At 43.3% G+C, this 9,862-nt stretch overlaps 1 long non-coding RNA gene across 1 annotated transcript; it reads right to left on the bottom strand.

Annotated features, from left to right (window-relative positions):
• Positions 1 to 6,587: 6,587 nt before the first annotated feature.
• On the bottom strand, positions 6,588 to 8,733 carry LOC146382174 (uncharacterized). Its single transcript, XR_014801223.1, has 3 exons — positions 8,023 to 8,733; positions 7,661 to 7,942; positions 6,588 to 7,546 (listed from the first exon to the last, which is right to left on the bottom strand). It is a non-coding gene; the product is annotated as an uncharacterized LOC146382174 (long non-coding RNA).
• Between the last annotated feature and the right edge of the window lie 1,129 nt (positions 8,734 to 9,862).

Raw genomic sequence — 9,862 nt, 5'->3', positions numbered from 1 at the left:
GGAACAGAGAGGGAGAGAGAGAGAGAGAGAGAGAGAGGAACAGAGAGAGAGGAACAGAGAGAGAGAGAGAGAGAGAGAGAGGAACAGAGAAGGAGAGAGAGGAACAGAGAGAGAGGAACAGAGAGAGAGAGAGGAACAGAGAGAGAGGAACAGAGAGAGAGAGAGAGGAACAGAGAAGGAGAGAGAGGAACAGAGAAGGAGAGAGAGGAACAGAGAGAGAGAGAGGAACAGAGAAGGAGAGAGAGAGAGAGAGAGAGAGAGAGGAACAGAGAGAGAGAGAGGAACAGAGAGAGAGAGAGGAACAGAGAAGGAGAGAGAGAGAGAGAGAGAGAGAGGAACAGAGAGAGAGAGAGGAACAGAGAAGGAGAGAGAGAGAGAGAGAGAGAGAGAGGAACAGAGAGAGAGAGAGGAACAGAGAGAGAGAGAGAGGAACAGAGAAGGAGAGAGAGGAACAGAGAGAGAGAGAGGAACAGAGAAGGAGAGAGAGAGAGAGAGAGAGAGAGAGGAACAGAGAGAGAGAGAGGAACAGAGAGAGAGAGAGAGGAACAGAGAAGGAGAGAGAGAGAGAGAGAGAGAGAGGAACAGAGAGAGAGAGAGGAACAGAGAAGGAGAGAGAGAGAGAGAGAGAGAGAGAGGAACAGAGAGAGAGAGAGGAACAGAGAGAGAGAGAGAGGAACAGAGAAGGAGAGAGAGAGAGAGAGAGAGAGAGAGGAACAGAGAAGGAGAGAGAGAGAGAGAGAGAGAGAGAGAGAGAGGAACAGAGAAGGAGAGAGAGAGAGAGAGAGAGGAACAGAGAAGGAGAGAGAGAGAGAGAGAGAGAGAGAGAGAGAGGAACAGAGAAGGAGAGAGAGAGAGAGAGAGGAACAGAGAAGGAGAGAGAGAGAGAGAGAGAGAGAGAGAGAGAGGAACAGAGAAGGAGAGAGAGAGAGAGAGAGAGGAACAGAGAGAGAGAGAGAGGAACAGAGAAGGAGAGAGAGAGAGAGAGAGGAACAGAGAAGGAGAGAGAGAGAGAGAGGACAGAGAAGGAGAGAGAGAGAGAGAACAGAGAAGAGAGAGAGAGAGAGAGGAACAGAGAAGGAGAGAGAGAGAGAGAGGAACAGAGAAGGAGAGAGAGAGAGAGAGGAACAGAGAAGGAGAGAGAGAGAGAGAGAGGGAGAGGAACAGGGTGAGACACACATGTTAGTCAAATGGTTGTTTACGAAAAGTATCACCGTATCATAGGTACTCATGTATCTCGTACCTAGTGTTTCTTTTTAGGTTTGCTATTTTGAGCTGATTTGTTAAATCAGGAACTCACAAAATACCAAAATATCACCACCGGTGGATCACACCTCTCAGATGTTCTTATTTCAGTGCACTGTAACAAAAGCAAAAACAAACGTAACCAATAAAATACTAATAAAGTAACAAATACTGGGGCCCGTTGCAAACATGTCCAAGCATAAAACCATCTTTCTCTCTCTTAGAGAAAGAAAACAATCCAAACCTCACTGATAAAATCAACCTAGTGTTAAGCAAAACCCAAAAATCAACCAAAACTTCACCAGAAAGTTTTTCTCCCTCCCGGGACAATATTGTGTAAGATAGTAAGAATACAGGTACCGTAACTCCTTTTTGCACTTTTTTTTTCACACTGGAAACCAGAATACCTAGAGAGAAACCACTGCAAACTAGCCAGACTCTTTTTTTTTTCTTTTTTTTTTTCAGTGTGTTCCTCCTTCAATTAAATCTCAATCACAACAATGTGGCGCTCCGAAATAAGACTCACACCGTTAATTCATCATTTTCACTCTGTACCACTGCTCCTTACCAGGCTGTGTGAAGCACAGTGAACAATTCAGTCGAGGCCTTGAGCCACAAACAGACATCACGCACAGACATTGTTTTCATAACCAAACTGCTTTAGGCCCTGTCCCCTAAATCTACACAAATGCCCTCTGGGTGACATGAAATGCATTTAACCAATAAACAATCAATGGCTTCTTGTTGTTGTAACAGATTCTGTATTTGGATGTTTGTGTGCAGCATTTTGCGTGTCAGCATAAGCATTTGTTAGTAAAGCATTCTTCATTGCATCAGCGTGTGTGTGTGTGTGTGTATCACTCTTCATTGCACAAGCGTGTGTGTGTGGATCACTTCTCAGTGAATTGAATCAGCATTTCGATTTGTGTGTGTGTGTGTGTGTGTGTGTGTCATTTCTCACTCAATCAACGAGTGCATATGTGTTCATATGTGTGTTTCTCTTCATTCTGAGTCAGTGTATTTAGATGTGTGTGTTCGTGTGTGTTTGTGTTCATCACTTTCCTGTTCTGGTGTTCTGGGTAAACCATGGCCTGAGGCGTGCCCTGGGGTCCTGCCCTCCTCCATTTCAGTCTGTTTGCATCCATTGGTGCTGCTGCTCAAAGTTCTGTCCATACTGGTTCTGGCCCCAATTGAGGCAGTCCTTTTCTCCAGTGTCCTGCATCTTCTCCTTGTCCAGCTCCTCCTTAACTTGACCCTTTTGCTTCTGTAGCTCCTTCAGGGCTTGCTCCTGCTGTTGGAGCTTCTCGTCAGGTTTGGCGACCTCCTGTTCCAGCAAGCTCCGGCCTGATTTCAAGTCCTGTATCTGGGACTCTAAGCCTGACTGATGGGTTCGATTAGCAGCCAGCTCCTCCTGAGCCATGCTCAGTTTCTGCTCTGATGCCTTGAGCTCTTACTGAGGGCAGAAACCTCAGAGTCTTTTCCGTACATGTCAGATTGAAGTTTATTGATGTTTTCCTTGCTTTGCTCCACGGCCTTCTGCGGCTCTGCTGTCCGGCTCTTCTCAGAGGTCAGCTCCTGGCCGAGCCCCGACACCTGTGCCTTCAGCTTATTTTCTTCTGGTGCTTTTGTCCATTCTGAGGTGCCTCCTGACCTCAGTTACTCCTCCTGTCTCTGGCACGCCCTTTTTGCTGCCCGATCATCCGTGTTGGTCAGTCACTGTCCTGCACAGTTTTAATGCAGAGTTGTTAAGGTCAGCATTCTTTTGCTCGGCCTCACTTTTCCTCTGGGCTTAATGGGCGTCTCGTCACCGCTCTGTCGGCTCAAGCTGTCTGGGAATTATCCCCCGTGTAGTGAAACGGGCCTTGGATTTAACGCTCTCCGTCTCTGCTGCATGAGATCGCTTTCCTGCAGCACTGTTGACATTTGCAGGTTGTTGTTGTGGGTCCAGCTGCTGTAGCGTTTGCTCAGGGTCACATCAAAGGTGGTAGAGGGGAGAGCAAAGATGGTAGAGGGGAGAGCAGGAGTCCAGGTCAGCCTCGGCAAAGCAGCCTGTAATCCAGCATAAAGAGAAAAAACAAAACAACAGACGAACAGGAAAATGATGTTGTGTTGGCTGTGTTATTCAGAGAGGGGAGAAACACTGGGCCAGGCCCTGTGTCAGCCTTCTCTCCCCCTTTTTTGTTTTTTCTCACCATATAATCAACTCATAACCCACCAAGTTGACAGGACAACACAGGTAACAGGTACATGTTAAAATTCTTAAGATCATGTTTAAAAGCCCCAAAAAGGAATTTTCCTTCATTCAGTAATCACTTGTATTAATCAATCAGCAGAAAACATGTCACAGTTTGACTCTTTTAACCACTAAATTTGTCGTGTCGTCACTGGTTCGTCATACCAGTGTCTTCCTTTTTGAAGTTAAATTGTTGTCCTGCAACCCAGAAAGTTTATTTGTTAGTAGTGGATAAACTTTATCATTCAACAACAGGTGTATGTTAAGTTTCGCTGCTTTAACCTTGCTGGAAAATCTTCACGTGTTCATGAATGTAATAATTATAATAATAATAATAATGGATTGGATTTATATAGCGCTTTTCAAGGCACCCAAAGCTGTTTTTTCATTGCGTGTGTGTGCGTTTGTAGGTGGGTTAATTTAACTTTTTTCTCAAACAAGGCATTCCTCTAACACGTGCCTTTCTCATACATTTCTCTGGTTGTGTGTGTGTTTTTATTTTGTTTCCCAAATTTTGATTTCCCACCTTAAATAACAGCTTTCCATGTCTTCAGCCAGGAGTTAGAGCTTGCTTGTGAGATTCAGGGACACATGGTGCCAATAACAATTCAGCCAAAAACTTGCCTGTAAATTTCCAGTGATGGTAACCGATAACTGGAGGAGAAGATGTCCTTTAAGCTTCTTTTCCGGGTGGGGACAAAGTGAGAGGTCAAGCTGTAAAATTTTGAGCCAAAGCTTGGCCTGTCTGTCGTCCCAATTCTGTTAATCCATCCTTTTGCCGCTGTACTCAGGTTTCCAGGTTGAGAGAAATCCACCTGTATTAACACACTAAAACATCCACTTACTATTTCTTTTCTGAAAACATCCATTCGCTTCATCTGCCTAGATTTTACTCTCTCTCTTGGTGCATACTTCACACAGTCAGGCAGTTGCCTTTTATGGGCATGCAGAGTTCCTGTCACACCCACACAGCTACTCACACCATGCAGCTGCAAAGCCGTCTTCACGTCCTCTAGCCACACTCTCTTATTTTAAATTATATTAGTTAATATACATACACACAGATAGACATTTGCGCGCTATTTTGTCACGAAGTATTTCACGGCCACTTCTAAAACCAGTCTAAACACAGTTCCTTTCGGCGAACTCAACCTATTTCACGTGTTTTATGAAGTAATTCCGGCTACTTCTAACCCGTTTTGCGCATTTCACGAAGTAATTCCAGCTACTTCCACCCGTTTTGCGCATTTCACGAAGTAATTCCGGCTACTTCTAACCTCTTTTGCGCATTCTTCTAAACCTTTCCGGCGGTTTAAGACCAAACAGTGTTTTCTCACCCTCAGTCGTCTTTTGCTGGTTGTCCAGGCCCTCCGGCTGGATCCCAGTGTCGTGGACCAAGACCGGCCTGGATGCGAATTAACGTCCAGGACTTTCACCTCTACCTGGAGAGGGCTGTCGACAGTCGCCAGGAAACAGCAGTCAGACCTTGGATTGGAGTCACAGAAACGTGTCTGTTGTTTCCATCGCTAAGCTCGAAGGACCAATTTAAATGACAGGGGATTTCTTTAAATCACCCCGCAATTCTTCAGCTGAGACACTTGAGTTAGAAAACACAAACACTGCAGTTGTCTTTACTCGCGAGGACAAGTGACAGAGCGCTCCTACACGTAAGAGACACTCACGGACTTGTGCTCTGTCACCGTCTGCTTTCTTTATTTATACAACAGGAATTAATACATTCGTTCAGTGACATGAGCATGTGCGTATGTGATTGTGTGTGTGTGTGTGTGTGTGTGTGTGTGTGTGTGTGCGAGGTCAGAACTGCTTGTTCAACTTCTTACTATCGCTGTGGAAAGCTTCAGATACAAATATCAGAACACGTTTCATAAAGAACAATCAGTTCTAAACAAGGAAAAGGTCATCATGCAGTATTCTATCATCAATAAACTTATATCACTAAAAGCTTATACTGACTACTCAGTACAATTTTCCATTGACACAGTTCCATTATCTTATCTTATCATGTCAGAGGTCAACTGAAACCATGTCCAACTGAACCTCCAAAGGTTTTTCACATCTTCTTACACCCCACACCTTTATCTCTACAGGCTGACAATTACACCTCCTACTGACTAACCGAACCTCCATAGTTTTTCCACCTTTCTCTTTGCAACCTGCTCTTTATATCTGCATCTCAGATTTCAGATCCCAGACACAGTGGTGTGAGGTAGTTAGCACACAATTTTGCCATGTAGAAAACATCGTTTGTTTGGAACACATCAGCAGAGGTAGAATTCATAGCTGTTCATAAGAGTTTAATTCCTGGATGTGCATTGAGCCGACTTTGCTACCCGCACAGAGCGTTTCTGACAGTCGGGCGCTGCTTATACAATAGAGAAAAGCAACAATACAGCGTGTTTCTCTGCTCCAAGAAATCCGAGGGCCTTTCACAAGGTAAGCACGTCTGTTATACCCAGGGCATAAATGTCTGTATGTCAGCGCTGATTATTCAAACCCTGTTTAAAATGTGACACATATGTTGTCCGAAAACATTTCCTCTAAATTTGCAAAGTTACTGATTTAAAAAATATATTTTCGAATTTTTAGTTGTATGTCAAACATATGATAGCTAAATTCACAAAGGTATAACCGTGCTAAATAAAAGAGGCCCAAGCACCAAAGCACTCTAATGCAAGCCTCTAAACTGTATGTTGATAAGTACATGAAGCGTACCTCTACCTCTACAGCTGAAAACAGTTTGTATCCGCACTCTGAGGGTCTGCTGAATTGTTTTTAATACGCCACTTTTTGACGAACTGCAGATGATGAAATCCTCTTTATTGGAGAAACTGTCCCTAAGCTATTGTTGCTCATACTTACTGAGTTCCCTAGCTACTTCCTTACTATGTCAGTAAACTCTTTGAAAAGGAAGCTGTTGTAGATTTAAAGAAACTTCTTACAGTTTTTTACAGCCGCTAGGACACATTTCTCAATACTTAGGTCACTTTTGCAAAACTCTTCACACAATTCCCCTAACTGACCTTCAGCTTGGCAAAGCAGTTCATTTCACATTCAAAATGCACTACAACTACCAAAACACTTTTTTCAGGTCTCAAATAAACTCATTCTTCCAGAACACTAGCAAAGGTCGACAGCCGACAAACACACTTTGTCACCCACAAAACAATGACCTAAAAAACACTAACAACATGTAGCATTACACAGTGTTTTCTTGTGTAAAACAAGGACACATCTCTGTTTATAGTTTCAATATATGTTACTGGAATGAATCAGACATCATGCAGAATTCGTTAATATTTGTTTATGTATTTTTATGTTTTTGCACTAAGTAATCCCAAAATACAAGAATTTGTATACACACCATCCACTGATACACATACAATAGTAATGCTAATCTACTCGGTCTTCTCCATTTGGCCACAGGTTCTCATCCACATCACATCTTATGTCATCTTGGGCAATACACCTAGGAAAGAATCTTCTGGCATGCCTGATCCATCCCTGGCAATCTTCTGCTGATATCTCCAGGCATCCAGCATTCATTGCATCCAGGAGGGACATTTGATCATGTGGATGATGGTCGTAAACCTTCCACCGCCATGAGGAAAAGAATTCCTCTATGGGGTTGAGGAACGGAGAGTAAGGTGGGAGGAAAAGAGACTCCATTCTGGGATGGGCTGCAAACCACTCGGTGACTGCACGGGAGTGATGAAATGCCACATTGTCCCATACAGTTATAAATGTTGGCTGATTCCTTCTCTCTGCATCCCTTTCCTCAGCTAGCACAACCCTTCCATAGAGATCATGCAGGAACGCAAGGAGCCGTTCAGTGTTGTGTGGCCCAGTTAGTGGTCTGTGTAACAGCAGTCCATCAGTGGATATTGCTGCGCACATTGTGATGTTGGCACCCCTCTGGCCCGGGACATTCACTGTGGCTCTCTTCCCAATCACATTCCTCCCTCGTCGCCGTGCTTTGGCCAAGTTGAAACCTGCCTCATCCACAAAGATGAAAATGTGGTGTGTTTGCCTGCCTTCAATCTCCATGACTCTCTAACATAAATCCACAAGGCAACATAAGCTGTTACAGTAGTAAATTTGTAAAAATTGTCTTTGTGTGTGTTTGGTTTTGTTCAAAAGCAGATCTGTATTTTATTGTGATCTTACCTGGACATACTGGTTCCTGAGTTGCTTGACATGTTCAGAGTTCCTCTCAAAGGCACAGTGTGCAACTGTTTCATCCTGACCTGATGTTTTTTCAGGACTCTAGAAATTGTTGTTATGCTTACACTGTGAATATTTGCGAAAGTAACGTTGTCTGCCAAGACTCTGTGTCTAATTTCAGTGAGTTTAATCCCATTGTTTCTGATGACCATATCAACAATGGCAGTTTCCTGCACATCAGTGAGCATCCGTCCTCTCCCTCCTGTGTGAGGTAACCGTTGAGTCCTAAGCAGAAATGCAACAACAATTAAAAAAAGCTTATTTACTTCTGAAATGTGCAAATGCCCTTGCAGAATACAAGTTACCTGTTGGTTTGCCGGAAAACTCTAACAATAGATGCCACTGTGGAGCGTTGCAGATTTGGCTGCACTCTCTGACCAGCCTCTCTCATTGAGTGACCATGATTTACTACATGATCAATTACAGTAGCTCTGATCTCATCTGAGACTACAGCTCTTGATCTTCCTCTTATTCTTCTTCCACCACGCATACGTATTCCTCGCCCCCTCCCAGCCACTCTTCTTCCTCTTTCAGCCACTTCTCCATTTCTGGCTGGGTCCATGTTTACATCACAAAACAAACCTATTCAGCAGTCGTCTCCTTTTGTAATGAAATTGAAGGAGTAACACCAGTGTAGATGTTCATCTACAATGAGAATCAGCTGTGGCTGGTTAAACTGCATTTTTAGATTTAAAATATGTTTCACTAAAATATTGCTGTTGAATTTTGCTGTCTTATTCAGTTTTGCATTATGTTATTGTTTTGACCATAAGTTTAACAGTTTTGAAAACAGTATGTAAGTACATGCAAAATGTCCTGTACGTACAAAGATTTTTGGCAGTTGTTGTGTCTGAGTGAGAAAATAATTCATGAAATTTGAGAGATGTAGTCATTGAATGCATTTTGTGCCAAAACAATGATAACTGATCCTCAGTTTAGCCCACATAGACTTCTGTTGTGCTCACTGTGTGAGGAGTTTTGCAAAAGTGACCTAAGTATTGAGAAATGTGTCCTAGCGTCTGTAAAAAAACTGTAAAGCCAACAACAAGTGAAAATCCAAAACCAGCTCCAATCTTTTGTATTAATGATCTCCCCCCCCTCTCTCTCTCTCTCTCTCTCTCTCTCTCTGTGTGTGTGTGTGAGTGAGTGTGTGTGTGTGTGTGTGTGTGTGTGTGTGTGTGTGTGTGTGTGTGTGTGTGTGTGTGTGTGTGTGTGTGTGTGTGTGTGTGCCCTCACAGAAGGAAGGTCACAGCAGGAGCTTTTCTCAAATGCATTTCCAATCAGTTTTTTACAAGTGTAGCTCATACAATGGTATAAATGTATTCTTTGCTATACTTTATAAATATGAAACTCTAAAGATTTTGAGTTCATACAAAATAAAATAAAATAACAGAAGGGGGCGTGATCTGGAAGTGGGTTGATCTTAAAGGGTGTTGGTAGGAGTGGCAGCAATTTTCAAAAACCATAGAGTTGGCCACTGTGTCTCTAGCAGCTGCAACTTTGGAAAAGAACGGTAATTCCCATCTGTTGGGCTTGAAATTCCCCATGAAAATGGCATCTTACAGCCCTTCTGCTCAATCAACCATCAGAGTGACAGAACTTGGTACATATTTGGTACTTGGTACCAGGGATACTGAGCAATCTTTAGTCTCTGAAGATCCAGCCACGAACCCTACATTTGAAGATTGGAGTGAAGACGCACCGTATTCACCAGTGTCAGAGTGGAGCTCCACCACCACACCTCACCACCACAACTGTGGACTATGGACACTGACGACGAGGAAGATTTTTTGTATTTCAGCGACTCTCCCGACATTGATGAGGTAGACCGGGCATGGCCACCCTTCCAAGGCCCTGAGAGATTACCGGAACCGCTATGGGATAATGATGAGGACTTACCCTATGTACCCACGTAATCGGTGATGAATTGTGAAGTTACAATTCTTTTCTGTAAAAAGCATTTTTATTTTTGTATATAAATAAATGTTGATGTTGTGCTATGGGATTGTATGTTTCAATTTTACTTATAATGTGCCAAATCACTACAACAGGCGGCTCAAGGCAATACCGTCCAGAGTAAGGATCTTGTTAGCCACAGTGTTTCTAAGATTTTACGCCCCGTTACAATAACCTCAGTTTTATCTG

Source organism: Perissodus microlepis, chromosome 8 (genome assembly GCF_051167445.1).
Source record: "Perissodus microlepis isolate ML-2025 ecotype Zambia chromosome 8, ASM5116744v1, whole genome shotgun sequence".
NCBI lineage: Eukaryota > Metazoa > Chordata > Actinopteri > Cichliformes > Cichlidae > Perissodus > Perissodus microlepis.
This window is presented reverse-complemented; position numbering and strand designations above follow the sequence as displayed.